Genomic DNA, 19,529 nt, shown 5'->3' with positions numbered 1-19,529 from the left:
TGTGTGTGTGTGTGTGTGTGTGTGTGAAATCCATTCTTACCATTTTTTTTATGTCTGCATTCTTTTAGTACATTTACGTTTAGTGTGAAATTCGTTGTCATCATTTTCTGTGCTTGTATTCTTTTAGTTTATTTAACAGCAATCCAGATCAGAACCTACAACAAACCCTGGAAACATGGGTTATAATTGATTCTCATCTTTCTCGATCCACCTTATTAGGACATTGTTAGTTCAAATTAAGATTGAATTTAGATTCAGACTGCTTCTCATTGTTTGTGCCCTGTTTGGAACCATCATTTTATGTTTTTTTTTTTTTGTTTGTTTTTTTTTTGTTTTTTTTTTTACTGCAATAGCTACTTAACCTCTCTTCCCATCTTTCTTTGCTCCTTTTTATGTGTTCTCAAGTCAGCATCTGAAGTAATGCCTGGAAAGTGTAAATAAAATCATGCCACTCTGCCCAAAGCCCTGCAATAGTTTCCTCTTTCACTCAGAAGAAAATACAGCAAACTTCAACATTACCCATGCCTTAAATATTCCGTTAGTATGTCACTGACTCTATCATGTGTAGTCATCCCTCAGTTTCTTCCTGCTACGCTTGTCTTCATCTTGAACATGTTAGTTCCTTTTCTTCTAATGCAAACCCTGAGAGCTGGCATTTCCTTTACTCAATAGACAGCACCCAACATTAAGCCCTTGATCATAAATTAATTTCTCATTAAAGTTCATCCTGCTATTTGTATAAAAATTTAAACATCATATCTGATTCTCTTTTTTACTGTACTTAAAGAATTAATTTTCCTTATTAATGTTTTCCTTGTCTCTCTCCTTTCACTAGAATTTAAGATTTATTTATTTATTATATGTAAGCACACTGTAGCTGTCTTCAGATACCAGAAGAGGGCGTCAGATCTCGTTACAGATGGTTGTGAGCCACCATGTGGGTGCTGGGATTTGAACTCATGACCATTGGAAGAACAGTTGGTGCTTTTACCCGCTGAGCCATCTCTCCAGCTCCCTTTTACTAGAATTTAATCTCTACAAGGTACAGATCTTCTCATTTATTTTGGTCATTGCCACACTCTTAAGTAATTTCAAGTAAGTATCTTGTTAGTAATAAGCATGTGAAAATTATTGGTTTAGCCTAATACAAGTGCTCTTATTTTGAAGTGGGCAATTTGTTGTGGTAATACCAAAATAACAACGTGAAAAGAATTAACTTGATATGCACCCATTGCCACCATTGCCACAGGGCTCTGTATTGTCCTACTTTGTGTATTGGCTATAGAGACTTGATACAGAGACTGTGTTTTATAGTAAAGGTTATAAGGGCACATATACTTTTCAGAAAGTCATTTCCTAAAATCAACTGGTAACTGTGAGTAAGAGAGAAATAATGAAAGGATACTGCTGAAAAGACTGCTGATGAGCATACACACAGTTTCTTCTAACATCACGGAGCCAGCTGAACATCTCTTAGTATGCCTTGGGCTTTGGACACTTCCTTATCTTGCATGTTCTGTTCCTTTCCTTTAGCATGCCTCTGTGATCCCCAACCACAGCTAAAACTAGACTGTCAAAAACCTTACATCTACATTCAACTCCCTCAAAGAAGATTGGCTTTAATTTCTTATAAGTTTCTGTATCATTTAGCAAACTGCATCTACTTGATTTGGCATCTGTTTTTACTTCTATCCTTTGATATCTGTTTTTATCAGTGTGTTTACTAAGTAGTGTGTTTTGTGGCATCACATGGTATAATGGTTAATACATTACTTTTAGATGATTGAATAAGATTATAAGACAGTTGAGTACAGGGCAATGAGGATTCATGTATGTGTGTCTGTGTGTATATTTGTGTGTATATTTGTGTGTGTGTGTGTGAAAGAGAGAGAGAGAGAGAGAGAGAGAGAGAGAGAGAGAGAGAGAGAGAGAGAGAGAGAGAGAGAGCAGGGAGAAAGAGAGAGTGTGTATGAGAGAATTAATCAGTTACATAGTGTCATGAGGAAGAAAGAGGTATCAATGATGTCACTAAATCTCCTTTAATATTCTGATTGACAGCAACATTTGGTGATGTGGTAGATAAGAAAATTACTATCTCTGTTTTTCTCTGAAGTATTTTATGTCATTTCTAATTTGTAAAGAATAAATTGATGCTAGCTTGACATTAATACAGAGCTAAATTTAAGTCAACCAAGTATTAAAGAAATACGTTTCTGAGGTATTAGATAATTCTTAATTGAGCATAGTATGTATATATTGACAACACAGCAATCATTTGTGCATGCAGAAATTGTGTGGCCTCTCTCTCTCTCCCCTCTGTGTGTGTGTGTGTGTGTGTGTTCATATGAGTGTCATGTGTGTGGCGGCTAGAAGTGGACACTGAATGTCTTCCTTCATTACTCTCTGGCTTATTCTCTGAGATGGGATCTCTCTGAACACGCAGTTCATTCAGGGATTCCTCCAGTTGCCCCAGAGATTCTTCTCCTTCTGCCTGTCCAGTGCAGGAATTCCTTACAGATGTGTGTTGCCATGGCTGGTTTTTAACATGTCTAATGAGGATGGAAGTCAGACCCTTGTCCTTTAATTATAAGCATTTTACAAGCTAAGCCCTCTTTTCAGGATGTTGCATATTTTTTTTCTCTATAAATGACTTACAAAGCAGCTCTTGTACTGACACACATTAAGGCTAGGCAGAAATAATTATAAAGTAACTGATTGAGAATCCATCTAGAGGAAATATGAAAGTCTGTTCAACTTCGGCTTTCTAGTGTCATATATAGAGGATCTATCTCATGGTAATAAAATGAAACTAAATGAGTGGACATTCTTTTTTTTTATTCAATATATTTTTTATTTACATTTCAAATGATTTCCGCTTTCCTAGCCACCCCACTCCCCAAAAGTCCCATAAGCCCCCTTCTCTCCCCCTGTCCTCCCACCCACCCCTTCCCACTTCCCCGTTCAGGTTTTGCTGAATACTGCTTCACTGAGTCTTTCCAGAACAAGGGGCCACTCTTCCTTTCTTCTTGTACCTCATTTGATGTGTAGATTATGTTTTGGATAATCCAGGTTTCTAGGTTAATATCCACTTATTAGTGAGTGCATACCATGATTCATCTTTTGAGTCTGGGTTACCTCACTTAGTATGATGTTCTCTAGGTCCATCCATTTGCCTAAAAATTTCATGAATTCATTGTTTCTAATGGCTGAATAGTACTCCATTGTGTAGATATACCACATTTTTTGCTTCCACTCTTCTGTTGAGGGATACCTGGGTTCTTTCCAGCATCTGGCAATAATAAATAGGGCTGCTATGAACATAGTAGAGCATGTATCATTATTGCATGGTGGGGAATCCTCTGGGTATATGCCCAGGAGTGGTATAGCAGGATCTTCTGGAAGTGAGGTGCCCAGTTTTCTGAGGAACCGCCAGACTGATTTCCAGAGTGGTTGTACCAATTTGCAATCCCACCAGCAGTGGAGGAGTGTTCCTCTTTCTCCACACCCTCTCCAACACCTGCTATCTCTGGAATTTTTAATCTTAGCCATTCTGACTGGTGTAAGGTGAAATCTCAGGGTTGTTTTGATTTGCATTTCCCTAATGACCAATGAAGTTGAGCATTTTTTAAGATGCTTCTCCGCCATCCGATGTTCTTCAGGTGAGAATTCTTTTTTTTTTTTTCTTTTTTTTTTTTTATTCGATATAATTTATTTACATTTCAAATGATTTCCCCTTTTCTAGCCCCCCCCCCACTCCCCGAAAGTCCCGTAAGCCCCCTTCTCTTCCCCTGTCCTCCCTCCCACCCCTTCCCAGTTCCCCGTTCTGGTTTTGCCAAATACTGTTTCACTGAGTCTTTCCAGAACCAGGGACCACTCCTGCTTTCTTCTTGTATCTCATTTGATGTGTGGATTATGTTTTGGGTATTCCAGCTTTCTAGGTTAATAACCACTTATTAGTGAGTGCATACCATGATTCACCTTTTGAGTCTGGGTTACCTCACTTAGTATGATGTTCTCTAGCTCCATCCATTTGCCTAAGAATTTCATGAATTCATTGTTTCTAATGGCTGAATAGTACTCCATTGTGTAGATATACCACATTTTTTGTATCCACTCTTCTGTTGAGGGATACCTGGGTTCTTTCCAGCATCTGGCAATTATAAATAGGGCTGCTATGAACATAGTAGAGCATGTATCCTTATTACATGGTGGGGAATCCTCTGGGTATATGCCCAGGAGTGGTATAGCAGGATCTTCTGGAAGTGAGGTGCCCAGTTTTCGGAGGAACCGCCAGACTGCTTTCCAGAGTGGTTGTACCAATTTGCAACCCCACCAGCAGTGGAGGAGTGTTCCTCTTTCTCCGCACAATCTCCAACACCTGTTGTCTCCTGAATTTTTAATCTTAGCCATTCTGACTGGTGTAAGATGAAATCTTAGGGTTGTTTTGATTTGCATTTCCCTAATGACTAATGAAGTTGAGCATTTTTTAAGATGCTTCTCCGCCATCCGAAGTTCTTCAGGTGAGAATTCTTTGTTTAACTCTGTACCCCATTTTTTAATAGGGTTGTTCGGTTTTCTGGAGTCTAACTTCTTGAGTTCTTTATATATATTGGATATTAGCCCTCTATCTGATGTAGGATTGGTGAAGATCTTTTCCCAATTTGTTGGTTGCCGATCTGTCCTCTTGATGGTGTCCTTTGCCTTACAGAAACTCTGTAACCTTATGAGGTCCCATTTGTCAATTCTTGCTCTTAGAGTATACGCTATTGGTGTTCTGTTCAGAAACTTTCTCCCTGTACCGATGTCCTCAAGGGTCTTCCCCAGTTTCTTTTCTATTAGCTTCAGAGTGTCTGGCTTTATGTGGAGGTCCTTGATCCATTTGGATTTGAGCTTAGTACAAGGAGACAAGGATGGATCAATTCGCATTCTTCTGCATGCTGACCTCCAGTTGAACCAGCACCATTTGTTGAAAAGGCTATCTTTTTTCCATTGGATGTTTTCAGCCTCTTTGTCGAGGATCAAGTGGCCATAGGTGTGTGGGTTCATTTCTGGATCTTCAATCCTGTTCCATTGATCCTCCTGCCTGTCACTGTACCAATACCATGCAGTTTTTAACACTATTGCTCTGTAGTATTGCTTGAGGTCAGGGATACTGATTCCCTCAGACTTTCTTTCGTTGCTGAGAATAGCTTTAGCTATCCTGGGTTTTTTTGTTATTCCAGATGAATTTGATAATTGCTCTTTCTAACTCTGTGAAGAATTGAGTTGGGATTTTGATGGGTATTGCATTGAATCTGTAGATTACTTTTGGCAAAAGGGCCATTTTAACTATATTGATTCTACCGATCCATGAGCATGGGAGGTTTTCCCATTTTTTGAGGTCTTCTTCCATTTCCTTCTTCAGAGTCTTGAAGTTCTTGTCATACAGATCTTTCACATGTTTGGTAAGAGTCACCCCAAGATACTTTATACTGTTTGTGGCTATTGTGAAGGGGGTCATTTCCCTAATTTCTTTCTCAGCCTGCTTATCCTTTGAGTATAGGAAGGCCACTGATTTGCTTGAGTTGATTTTGTAACCTGCCACTTTGCTGAAGTTGTTCAGCAGCTGTAGGAGTTCTCTAGTGGAGTTTTTTGGGTCACTTAGGTAGACTATCATGTCGTCTGCAAATAATGATAGTTTGACTTCTTCCTTTCCAATTTGTATCCCTTTGACCTCCTTATGTTGTCGAATTGCCTGAGCTAGTACCTCAAGTACAATATTGAAAAGATAAGGAAAAAGGGGGCAGCCCTGTCTAGTCCCTGATTTTAGTGGGATTGCTTCAAGTTTCTCTCCATTTAGTTTGATGCTGGCTACCGGTTTGCTGTATATTGCTTTTACTATGTTTAGGTATGGGCCTTGAATTCCTGTTCTCTCCAAGACTTTAAGCATGAAAGGATGCTGAATTTTGTCAAATGCTTTTTCAGAATCCAATGAAATGACCATGTGGTTTTTTTCTTTGAGTTTGTTTATGTAGTGGATTGCATTGATGGATTTCCGTATATTGAACCAACCCTGCATTCCCGGGATAAAGCCTACTTGATCATGGTGGATGATCGTTTTGATGTGTTCTTGGATTCGGTTGGCAAGAATTTTATTGAGTATTTTTGCATCGATGTTCATAAGGGAAATTGGTCTGAAGTTCTCTTTCTTTGTTGGATCTTTGTGTGGTTTTGGTATCAGCGTAATTGTGGCTTCATAGAAGGAGTTGGGTAGTGTTCCTTCTGTTTCTATTTTGTGGAATAATTTGAAGAGTATTGGTGTTAACTCTTCTTTGAAGGTCTGATAGAATTCTGCACTGAAACCATCTGGTCCTGTGCTTTTTTTGGTTTGAAGACTTTCTATGACTCCTTCTATTTCTTTAGGCATTATGGGACTGTTTAGATGATCTATTTGGTCCTGATTTAATTTTGGTATTTGGTATCTGTCAAGGAAATTGTCCATTTCCTCCAGATTCTCCAGTTGTGTTGAGTACAGGCTCTTCTAGTAGGATCTGATGATTTTTTGGATTTCCTCAGTTTCCGTTGTTATATCTCCCTTTTCAGTTCTAAGTTTGTTAATTTGGATACTTTCTATGTGCCCTTTGGTCAGTCTGGCTAAGGGTTTATCTATCTTGTTGATTTTCTCAAAGAACAAGCTCCTGGTTTTGTTGATTCTTTGTATGGTTCTCTTTATTTCTACTTGATTGATTTCAGCCCTGAGTTTGATGATTTCCTGCCTTCTACTCCTCCTGGGTGAAATAGCTTCTTTTTGTTCCAGGGCTTTCAGGTGTGTCAGTAAGCTGGTAATGTATGCTCTCTCCATTTTCTTTTTGGAGGCACTCAGGGTTATGAGTTTTCCTCTTAGCACTGCTTTCATTGTGTCCCAAAGATTTGGGTATGTTGTGTCTTCATTTTCATTGTGTTCTAAAAAGTCTTTAATTTCTTTCTTTATTTCTTCCTTGACCAAGGTATCATTGAGTAGAATATTGTTCAATTTCCATGTTTATGTGGGTTTTCTGTTGTTTTTGTTGCTATTGGAGACCACTTTTACTCCATAGTGATCTGATAGGAGGCATGGGATTAGTTCGATCTTCTTATATTTGTTGAGGTCTGTCTTGTGACCAATTATATGGTCGATTTTGGAGAAGGTATGAGTGGACATTCTTGTTCGCCTTTTCCTTCAGTGCCATCTGTCCTACTGTGGGAAAGAGTCAAAGGTAGCCTTAAAGTCACAAAGTTTCTGTCTTGAGTTGAGTCATTTGGTCTCCAAATATCATGAAACTCTGGAAGGACATTGCTCACAAGCAGTAGAAGGGTGAGATATTCAGATGTATCTGTTTTATTTGTTATAATTAGTTATGTTGAATTTATCAGTAAATGAAGAATCAGAATGGAAAGAAGTTTTTTCTTTTTGATAAACTTCTATTGGTATAAACACAACCTGTACAGGAATTGATATCAGTTCAGTCTCAGGAATTATGGGTAGAATATGTACTGGCTCATGTTATAAACATATATGTTTAGAATTAAGATATTTAGAGATATTGAGTATAATTACATTGTATGGAAATAGCGATAATATTTACTCACTATTTTTAGGGAAAGAATATAGATAGGAAATTTCCTTGAATGACCCTTTTATCAATATACATAAGAACAACTTACATTTTTCTCTTCTATTTCTGTTTCTGTTCTTGTATCTATTGCTATGTTCACAGAGTTATTTTTGATGAATAGGAGACAGATGCATTAAAATCAGTTTTTTTCCCCCCGGAGGATGGTTGTTTTAGAAGATGGGTTCAGGCCAGCTCTTTCTGTCACTAACCTTTTATATTCCTTTTAATTTTCAAAACCTCTGACTTTACAGGATGTGATAACTGATCCAGGAACCACTTGCAAACTCAGATAACTTTTAAAACACCAATTCTTTATGGACATAGGTCCATGTCAATCCTTAATAATGAATTGAAACCTATTTGCTGAAGAAATATTTGGAGAAATTCATTTTTTCACTCACGCTGTTTTATAGAGCTCACTCTCACAAAGATGCACAAACCATAGACATGCATTAGTTGTTTCTTCCAAAATGTACAAAAAGAGAAGGATTTCCTCACAATGACAGTTGAGGACCCTGTCATCATTCTATACATGTGTGATGTGAGTTGATCGCAGTGGAGAGGGATACCATTATGTTACCAGTCTGAGAAATTCAAATAAAACTGAAGTAATGCTGTTCTTGGTCTTTTCCAGAAGACTTACTTATTCTTCCTGCCTGAGGCATGCCTGAAGCTAGCAGCATTTGCTTGGATTATGAACATCAGTTTCACATGTGGTGTTTCCTATTAAGGAACAGAGTTTAATTTCTTAGGTTGGATATCAAGGACTAAGCTATGTTCTATAGGCCAACTTTTACAATTGAATTATGGAACAAATGTGTCTTTATACTATTTTAGAAATCACACTGGAGAGTGTAAGACAGTCTCCGTAGCTCAAATTCTGGACTGAATTTGAGACATGCTACCTGTTGGCTATTTGGCTCAAGGTTTTCATTTTCTCCTTTTAGTTCCTTTATGTCATTTTTTGTTTATATGTTCACCTTGAGGATCAGATAAGTAAATGAATGTCGAATGCTTAGAATGAGTCTTTACTAATAGTAGTTAATATTTTTATTATTATTGCCATTACTAGTACATTAACAAAACATTGCACTAATTCTTATTGCTACCATTTGTATCTGTAACTCTCTTGGGTGTCCCTTGGAAGGATGTGCATAGGAAAATAATCAGCAATTTATTAAGTCCTAGAAGTAACACTTGAACTGAGCTCCTTCTAATTCTCTTTCTAAAAGAATAACATTAATTATTTCAAATACTAAAGTGAAGGCTGCTCACATCTTCTAGAAATATTAGCAAAATGTTTATGGCTACTGTACAATAACTACTGGAATGAATGAGCAGTGAATCTGAGAACTCTCTATTTATAGAGATGTGACCAGGTCACACACATAGAGATTAGCCAAAGGCCACACAGCTAGGTTTTGGCAGATGGAGATTAGAAGCCACCTGTTCCGATGGACTCTCAGTCCATTACTCTTAAAATTGTTTCTGCTGCTCCTTGAATTGTTTTTGTATTACTTTAAAACTACAACTCTTCTCCAGAGAGCAGGGAAAACTTTTTTTCCACCTTGCAAATCTGCTAGAGCTGAGAAATCAAAAGACGGCTTTGAGACTCTGAGTATTGTGTATGTAATCAAATTCTTCATCAGATGCCAGAAATGTGATTCAAGAATTGGCTCTTCTGAATAAAGTGTCCATTGAAACAGCAGCATCATTTCCCCATATATGGCTGCTATATGCGTGCATACCACGTTTATTGACTTAATCTTGATTTCTTAGATGTTTAAGGGCTGTAAGGAATCATGGGAAGGCCTGATCAGCACTCTGAAGTAGTATATTTTGATTACAGCATCATTGCCTGGATTATTTGGCAGAACCTTTCTCAGACATATACCTGAAAAATTTACCTGGTTTTTATACGAAGATCTCTAAATAGTCATAGTGAAATATAATAGCTTTATGGTAGTATTTTCATGCACATATTAATATACAGGCCATTGTGCTTTGTTCTTATTCATCCTAGTTCTGTTCTCTTTTGCTCCTCCCATTTGCCCACTACCTACCTCCATATTGGTCCCTTTTACTATCACATCATATGCTAACTTCAAATATTAATAAAATGAAAAAATTTATTTTAATAAAATCTGTATTTCACTGTAATAATAGGTTCTGCATAGTGTAAGAAACTAGCACTTTAGTCAAATCCTGAACTTTAAAAACCTTAATTTGCAAATTTGCCTGGTTTAAATGACCAACAGAATTCCTGCGCTCTTCTTTCCTGATGTTATGACAGGCCCTGTGAGATGACTTCCTTTGTTAAAGTCCTTGCTCCTGCAAGCAAGTCCTGGCAACCTGTGTCCTCTGACTAGGGCCCACTAGCAGAAATCCATCTCTGTTCTCTGGCTCTGTATGCAGCCACCTCCATCATGCAAACACATGTGTGTGTGTGTGTGTGTGTGTGTGTGTGTGTGTGTGTGCATTTGCATGTGTGGATACACACATTACAGTGCACATTTATAAATTAAGAAGCTAAACTGCAAATCATTTTCCCCATTAAATAGTGAAAATTCTCTTGTCCTGTGGAGCACACAGCTGTTGCCCTGGCACTAGGATGCCAAGGAGGAGGAGCTTGAGTAGAAGGCTAGTCTGGGGCACATAGTGAGACTCTGCCTAAGGGAAAATTGAAAAATACTAAAACTTCTGGCAGAGTTTTTATTTATTTGCATATATTTATTTATTTTAGGTTCTTTTTTTCTTTTTTTTATTTGATATATTCTTTATTTACATTTCTAGTGGTTTTCCCTTTCCTGGATCCCCCCTCTTCAAAAGTCCCATAAGCCCTCTTCCCTCCACCTGTTCCCCAATTCATCCCTTACCACTTCCCTGTCCTGGTATTCCCCTACACTGCTGCACTGAACCTTTCCAGAACCAGGGGCCACTCCTTCCTTTTTTGGGCATCATTTGATATGTGAATTGTGTCTTGGGTATTCCAAGTTTCTAGGCTAATATCTGCTTATTAGTGAGTGCATGACATGATTGATCTTTTAAGACTGGGTTACCTCACTTAGGATGATGTTCTCCAGTTACATCCATGTCTAAGAATTTCATGAAATCATTGTTTCTAATGGCTGAATAGTACTCCACTGTGTATATATACCACATTTTTCTGTATCCATTCCTCCTTTGAGGGACATCTGGATTCTTTCCAGCTTCTGGCTATTATAAATAGGGCTGCTATGAACATAGTGGAGCATGTATCCTTATTACATCCTAGGTGATCCTCTGGGTATATGGCAGAGTTTTTATAAAGCCTTAACAGACTCCCAGGAACACCAGTTTGTTAATTATATTTTAATAGGATTGAATTTGAAAATAGAAATGCCTTTTATTTCTTAATGCTGCAATAAAGACTCCTTGACAGTAATAGTCATCCTTTGCTCAGTTGAAAAATGATTTCTGGCTAAGTTTGTGTACAGCTAGATTGAAAATGTTCTCATGAGATCTGGGCTCCCAGATGCCAGTGAGATCTAACAGACAGCGCCAAGTACGCAGACATAGCCAAAGGCTTTTGCCTGCACCCAGGGCCTGGGTAGCTCTGCAGTCTGTGTGTGCACCAACCATGTCAGGGGTCATTTGCCCTACACACTGAACAGCACTTGGAGGGGCGCTCTGCCATCTTGGTTCCTGGACTCCAGAGATATCTATCAGATAGTGCCAGGTACGCCCACTCAAGGCTGATATCACTTGGGTCTCAGCCTGTCAGCCTTTTGCTTGCACTCAGGGCCTGGGCAGCTATGTGGGCCATCTGTGTGCCAACACTGTCAGGGATCATTTGCCCTGTAGAGTGATCAGCACTTGGAAAAGGTCCCTGCAGCATCCCACATCTTCGCTCTCTGTCGGAGCAGATGGGCAGCATAAGGTTCACAGAGACAACCCGAGTATAGCATTGCTTGGGGCAAGACACACTAGGGCTCCAAGGGCACCCAAGAGGAGGGTAGCACATCAGCAATTTGTGCCAGAGGAAACCCAGCCATCCAGCGGTCCAGAAATAGCCTTACAGGCTCACAGGAAGTTCAAGCACCAGCCAGTGACAACAAGACCAACTAATGCCAGAGATAACCAAATGGCAAAAGGCAAACGTACAGAAATCTATGTACAGATTACTAACAGAAATCAAGGTAATATGGTAGCATCTGAACCCAATTCTCTAACAACAGCAAGTCCTGGATACCCCAACACACCAAAAAACAAGATTTGGATTTAAAATCCCTGGTCATGAAGCTGTTAGAGGAACACAAAAAGGACATAAATAAATCTCTTAAAGAAATACAGGGGAACATGAATAAGTTAGAAGCCCTTACAATGGAAACACAAACATCACTTAAAGAAATTCAGGCGAATATAGGTCAGCAGATAGAAGCCAATAAAGAGGAAGCACAAAAATCACTTAAAGAAATGCAGGAGAAATTGAGTCAACAGACAGAAGTCATGAAAGAGGAAACTCATAAATCTCTTCAAGAATTACAGGAAAACACAAACAAGTGAAGGAACTGAGCAAAACCATCCAGGACCTAAAAGCAGAAGTAGAAACAACTAAGAAACCACAAAGGAAGAAAACCTTGGAGATAGAAAATCTTGGGAAGAAATCAGGGGCTATAGATGCAAATAACAACAAAATAGAAGAGATAAAAGAAAGAATCTGAGATGCTGAAGATACCATAGAAATTATGGACCCAACAGTCAAAGAAAATTCAAAATGCAAAAAGCTTGTAACCCAAAACAAAACCCAGGAAATCCAGGACACAATGAGAAGATCAAATCTAAGGATTATAGGTATAGATGAGAGTAAAGATTTACAACTTAAAGGGCCAGCAAATATCTTCAACAAAATCATGGAAGAAAACTTCCCTAACCTAAAGCGAGAGATGTCCATGAATATACAAGAAGCCTACAGAATTCCAAACAGACTGGACCAGAACAGAAATACCTCCCATTACATAATAATCAAAACCCCAAATGTACTAAACAAAGAAAGAATATTAAAAGCAGTAAGAGAAAAAGGCCAAGTAACATATAAACGAAGACTTATCAGAATTAAAGCAGATTTCTCACTAGAGACCAGGAAAGCTAGAAGATCCTGGGCAGATCTCATGCAGACTCTAAGAGAACACAAATGTCAGCCAAGACTACTATACCCAGCAAAACTCTCAATCACCATAGATGGAGAAACCAAGATATTACATGACAAAACCAAATTTACACAGTATCTTTCCACAAATCCAGTCCTACAAAGGATAATAGGTAGAAAACTCCAATACAAGGAGGGAAACTACATCCTGGGAAAAGCAACATAGTAACCTTCTTTCATCAAACCCAAAAGAAGATAACCACTCAAATATAAAAATAATATCAAAAATGACAGGAAGTAATAAATCACTATTCCTAATATCTCTTAACATCAATGGACTCAATTCCCCAGTAAAAAGACATATAGACTTAACAGACTGGATATGTAAATAGGACCGTACATTTTGCTGCATGGAATGTGCAGCACAGGAAACACACCTCAGTGTCAAAGACAAACACTACCTAAGAGTAAAAGTTTGGAAGACAATTTTACAAGCAAATGGACTCAGGAAACAAACTAGAGTAGCCTTCCTAATATCAGATAAAATTGACTTTCAACCTAATGTCATCAAAAGAGACACGGAAGGACATTTATTGCTTGTCAAAGGAAAAATCCACCAAGAAGAACTCTCAATTCTCAATATGTATGCTCCAAATGCACGAGTACCCTCATTTGTAAAAGAAACTTTATTAAATCTCAAAGCACACATTGCACCTAACACAATAATTGTGGGTGACTCCACTCTCCTCAATGGAACAATCAGGAAAACAGAAACTAAACAGGGACACAGTGAAACTAATCGAAGCTATGGACCAATTGGATTTCACACACACACACACACACACACACACACACACACACACACACACACACACACAATATATATATATATATATATATATATATATATATATATATATATATATATATATATATATATAAAACATTTCATCCTAAATCAAAAGAATATACCTTTTTCTCAGCACGTCATGGTATCTTCTCCAAAATCAACCATATAATTGATCACAAGACAGATCTCAACAAATATAAGAAGATTGAACTAATCCTATGCCTCCTATCAGATCACTATGGAATAAGAGTGGTCTTCAATAGCAACAACAACAACAACAACAAAACAGAAAGCCCACATACACATGGAGGTTGAACAATACTCTACTCAATGATACCTTGGCTAAAGAAGAAATAAAGAAAGAAATCAAAGACTTTTTAGAATTTAATGAAAATACAGGCACAACATACCCAAATCTATGGGACACAATGAAAGCAGTGCTAAGAGGACAACTCATAGCCCTGAGTGCCTCAAAAAAGAAACTGGAGAGAGCATACACTAACAACTTAATGGCACACCTGTAAGCTCTGGAATAAAAAGAAGCTAATTCAGCCAGGAGGAATAGAAGTCAGGAAATCATCAAACTCAGGGCTGAAATCAATCAAGTAGAAACAAAGAGAACCATACAAAGAATCAACAAAACCAGGAGCTGGTTCTTTGAGAAAAATCAACAAGATAGATAAATCCTTAGCCAGACTAACCTAAGGGCACAGAGACAGTATCCAAATTGTTAAAATTAGAAATGAAAAGGGAGATATAACAACAGAAAATGAGAAAATTTAAAAAATCATCAGATCCTACTACAAAAGCCTATACTCAACACAACTGGAGAATCTGGAGGAAATGAATAATTTCCTAGACAGATACCAAATACCAAAATTAAATCAAGATCAAAGAGATCATCTAAACAGTCCCATAACCCCTAAAGAAATAGAAGGGGTCATAGAAAGTCTTCCAACCAAAAAAGGCACAGGACCAGATGGTTTCAGTGCAGAATTCTATCAGACCTTCAAAGAAGACCTAACACCAATACTCTTCAAACTTCCACAAAATAGAAACAGAAGGAACACTACTTTTCCTTCATACGTTTTATGATGCCACAATTTTGCTGATACCAAAACCACACAAAGATCCAATAAAAAAGAGAACTTCAGACCAATTTCCCTTATGAACATCGATGCAAAAATACTCAATAAAATTCTTGCCTACCAAATTCAAGAACGCATCAAATGATCATGCACCATGACCAAGTGGGTTTCATCCCAGGGATGCAGGGATGGTTCAATATACAGAAATCCATCAATGCAATCTACTACATAAACAAACTCAAAGAAAAAAACCATATGATCATTTCATTAGATGCTGAAAAAGCATTTGACAAAATCCAGCATCCTTTCATGCTTAAAGTCTTGGGAAGAACAGGAATTCAAGGCTCATACCTAAACATAGTAAAAGCAATATACAGCAAACCGGTAGCCAGCATCAAACTAAATGGAGAGAAACTTGAAGCAATCCCACTAAAATCAGGGATTAGACAAAGCTGCCCCCTCTCTCCATATCTTTTCTATATAGTACTTGAGGTAGTAGCTAGAGAAATTAGACAACATAAGGAGGTCAAAGGGATATAAATTGGAAAGGAAGAATGAAGTCAAAGTATCACTATTTGCAGATGATATGATAGTACACTTAAGTGACCAGTATATATGATAGAATACTTAAGTATATTATTGTATACTTCAGTTCTCCACCAGAGAACTCCTACAGCTGATGAACAACTTCAGCAAAGTGGCTGGTTATAAAATCAACTCAAGTAAATCAGTAGCCTTCCTATACTCAAGGGATAAGCAGGCTGAGAAAGAAGTTAGGGAAAAGACACCCTTAACTTTAGCCACAAACAATATAAAGTATCTTGGTGTGACTTAGACCAAACAAGTGAAAGATCTGTATGAGAAGAACTTCAGGTCTCTGAAGAAGGAAAATTGAAGAACACCGGAGAAAATGAAAAAATCTTCCATGCTAACAGATTGGCAGGATTAATATAGTTAAAATGGCCATCTTGCCAAAAGCAATATGCAGATTCAATGCAATACCCATCAACATCCCAGCTCAGTTCTTCATAGAGGTAGAAAGGGCCATTCTCAAATTCATCTGGAATAACAAAAAATCAAGGATAGTTAAAATTATTCTCAACAGTAAAAGAACTTCCGGGGGAGCCAGTATCCTGGAACTCAAGCAATACTACAGAGCAATAGTGTTAAAAACTGCATGGTATTGGTACAGTGACAGGCAGGTGGATCAATAGAATAGGATTGAAGACCCAGAAATGAACCCACATACCTATGGTCACTTGATCTTTGACAAAGGAGCTCAAAACATCCAGTGTAAAAAAGATAGCCTTTCCCACAAATGGTGCTGGTTCAATTGGAGGTCAGCATGCTGAAGAATGTGAAGTGATCCATTCTTATATCCTTGTACTAAGCCCGACTCCAAGTGGATCAAGGACCTCCACATAAAACCAGACACACTGAAACTAATAGAAAAGAAACTGGGGAAGACCCTTGAGGACATGGGCACAGGGGGAAAGTTCCTGAACAGAACACCAATAGCTTATGCTCTAAGATCAAGAATTGACAAATAGGACCTCATAAAATTACAAAGTTTCTGTAAGGCAAAGGACACTGTCAAAAGGATAAAATGGAAACCAACAAATTGGGAAAAGATCTTCACCAACCCTTCAATCTACAGAGGGCTAATATCCAAAATATACAAAGAACTCAAGAAGTTAGACACCAGAAAACCAATTAACCCTTTTAAAAAATGGGGTACAGAGCTAAACAAAGAATTTTCCCCTGAAGAACTTCGGATGGATGAGAAGCACCTTAAGAAATGTTCAACATCATTAGTCCTTAGGGAAATGTAAATCAAAACAACCCTGAAATTTCACCTCACACCAGTCAGAATGGCTAAGATTAAAAACTCAGGAGACAGTAGGTATTGGCAAGGATGTGGAGAAAGAGCAACATTCCTCCACTGCTGGTGGAATTGCAAGCTGGTACAACCACTCTGGAAATCACTCTGGTGGTTCCTCAGAAACCTGGGCATTACCCTACTGTACTCCTGTGCATATACCCAGAGGATTCTCCAGCATGTAATAAGGATACATGCTGAACTATGTTCATAGCAGCCCTATTTATTTTATTTTTTAATTTTTTTATTTGATATAATTTATTTACATTTCAAATGATTTCCCCTTTTCTAGCCCCCCACTCCCTGAAAGTCCCGTAAGCCCCCTTCTCTTCCCCTGTCCTTCCACCCACCCCTTCCCACTTCCCCATTCTGGTTTTGTCGAATACTGCTTCACTGAGTCTTTCCAGAACCAGGGGCCACTCCTCCTTTCTTCTTGTACCTCATTTGATGTGTGGATTATGTTTTGGGTATTCCAGTTTTCTAGGTTAATATCCACTTATGAGTGAGTGCATACCATGATTCACCTTTTGAGTCAGGGTTACCTCACTTAGTATGATGTTCTCTAGCTCCATCCATTTGCCTAAGAATTTCATGAATTCATTGTTTCTAATGGCTGAATAGTACTCCATTGTGTAGATATACCACATTTTTTGCATCCAATCTTCTGTTGAGGGATACCTGGGTTCTTTCCAGCATCTGGCAATTATAAATAGGGCTGCTATGAACATAGTAGAGCATGTATCCTTATTACATGGTGGGGAATCCTCTGGGTATATGCCCAGGAGTGGTATAGCAGGATCTTCTGGAAGTGAGGTGCCCAGTTTTCTGAGGAACCGCCAGACTGATTTCCAGAGTGGTTGTACCAATTTGCAACCCCACCAGCAGTGGAGGAGTGTTCCTCTTTCTCCACACCCTCTCCAACACCTGCTGTCTGCTGAATTTTTAATCTTAGCCATTCTGACTGGTGTAAGGTGAAATCTCAGGGTTGTTTTGATTTGCATTTCCCTAATGACTAATGAAGTTGAGCATTTTTTAAGATGCTTCTCTGCCATCCGAAGTTCTTCAGGTGAGAATTCTTTGTTTAACTCTGTACCCCATTTTTTAATAGGGTTGTTTGGTTTTCTGGAGTCTAACTTCTTGAGTTCTTTATATATATTGGATATTAGCCCTCTATCTGATGTAGGATTGGTGAAGATCTTTTCCCAATTTGTTGGTTGCCGATTTGTCCTCTTGATGGTGTCCTTTGCCTTACAGAAACTTTGTAATTTTATGAGGTCCCATTTGTCAATTCTTGCTCTTAGAGCATACACTATTGGTGTTCTGTTCAGAAACTTTCTCCCTGTACCGATGTCCTCAAGGGTCTTCCCCAGTTTCTTTTCTATTAGCTTCAGAGTGTCTGGCTTTATGTGGAGGTCCTTGATCCATGTGGATTTGAGCTTAGTACAAGGAGATAAGGATGGATCAATTCGCATTCTTCTGCATGCTGACCTCCAGTTGAACCAGCACCATTTGTTGAAAAGGCTATCTTTTTTCCATTGGATGTTTTCAGCCTCTTTGTCCAGGATCAAGTGGCCATAGGTGTGTGGGTTCATTTCTGGATCTTCAATCCTGTTCCATTGATCCTCCTGCCTGTCACTGTACCAATACCATGCAGTTTTTTAACACTATTGCTCTGTAGTATTGCTTGAGGTCAGGGATACTGATTCCCCCAGATTTTCTTTTGTTGCTGAGAATAGTTTTAGCTATCCTGGGTTTTTTGTTGTTCCATATGGATTTGATAATTGCTCTTTCTAACTCTGTGAATAATTGAGTTGGGATTTTGATGGGTATTGCATTGAATCTGTATATTGCTTTTGGTAAAATGGCCATTTTAACTATATTGATTCTACCGATCCATGAGCATGGGAGGTTTTCCCATTTTTTGAGGTCTTCTTCCATTTCCTTCTTCAGAGTCTTGAAGTTCTTGTCATACAGATCTTTCACATGTTTGGTAAGAGTCACCCCAAGATACTTTATACTGTTTGTGGCTATTGTGAAGGGGGTCATTTCCCTAATTTCTTTCTCAGCCTGCTTATTCTTTGAGTATAGGAAGGCCACTGATTTGCTTGAGTTGATTTTATAACCTGCCACTTTGCTGAAGTTGTTTATCAGCTGTAGGAGCTCTCTAGTGGAGTTTTTTGGGTCACTTAGGTAGACTATCATGTCGTCTGCAAATAATGATAGTTTGACATCTTCCTTTCCAATTTGTATCCCTTTGACCTCCTTATGTTGTCGAATTGCCCGAGCTAGTACCTCAAGTACAATATTGAAAAGATAAGGAGAAAGGGGGCAGCCTTGTCTGGTCCCTGATTTCAGTGGGATTGCTTCAAGTTTCTCTCCATTTAGTTTGATGCTGGCTACCGGTTTGCTGTATATTGCTTTTACTATGTTTAGGTATGGGCCTTGAATTCCTGATCTCTCCAAGACTTTAAGCATGAAAGGATGCTGAATTTTGTCAAATGCTTTTTCAGCATCCAATGAAATGACCATGTGGTTTTGTTCTTTGAGTTTGTTTATGTAGTGGATTGCATTGATGGATTTCCGTATATTGAGCCAACCCTGCATTCCCGGGATAAAGCCTACTTGATCATGGTGGATGATCATTTTGATGTGTTCTTGGATTCGGTTGGCAAGAATTTTATTGAGTATTTTTGCATCGATGTTCATAAGGGAAATTGGTCTGAAGTTCTCTTTCTTTGTTGGATCTTTGTGTGTCTTTGGTATCAGCGTAATTGTGGCTTCGTAGAAGGAATTGGGTAGTGTTCCTTCTGTTTCTATTTTGTGGAATAGTTTGAAGAGTATTGGTGTTAACTCTTCTTTGAAGGTCTGATTGAATTCTGCACTGAATCCATCTGGTCCTGTGCTTTTTTTTCGTTGGAAGACTTTCTATGACTCCTTCTATTTCTTTAGG

This window comes from Apodemus sylvaticus, chromosome 15 (genome assembly GCF_947179515.1).
Source record: "Apodemus sylvaticus chromosome 15, mApoSyl1.1, whole genome shotgun sequence".
Classification (NCBI taxonomy): Eukaryota; Metazoa; Chordata; class Mammalia; order Rodentia; family Muridae; genus Apodemus; species Apodemus sylvaticus.
This window is presented reverse-complemented; position numbering follows the sequence as displayed.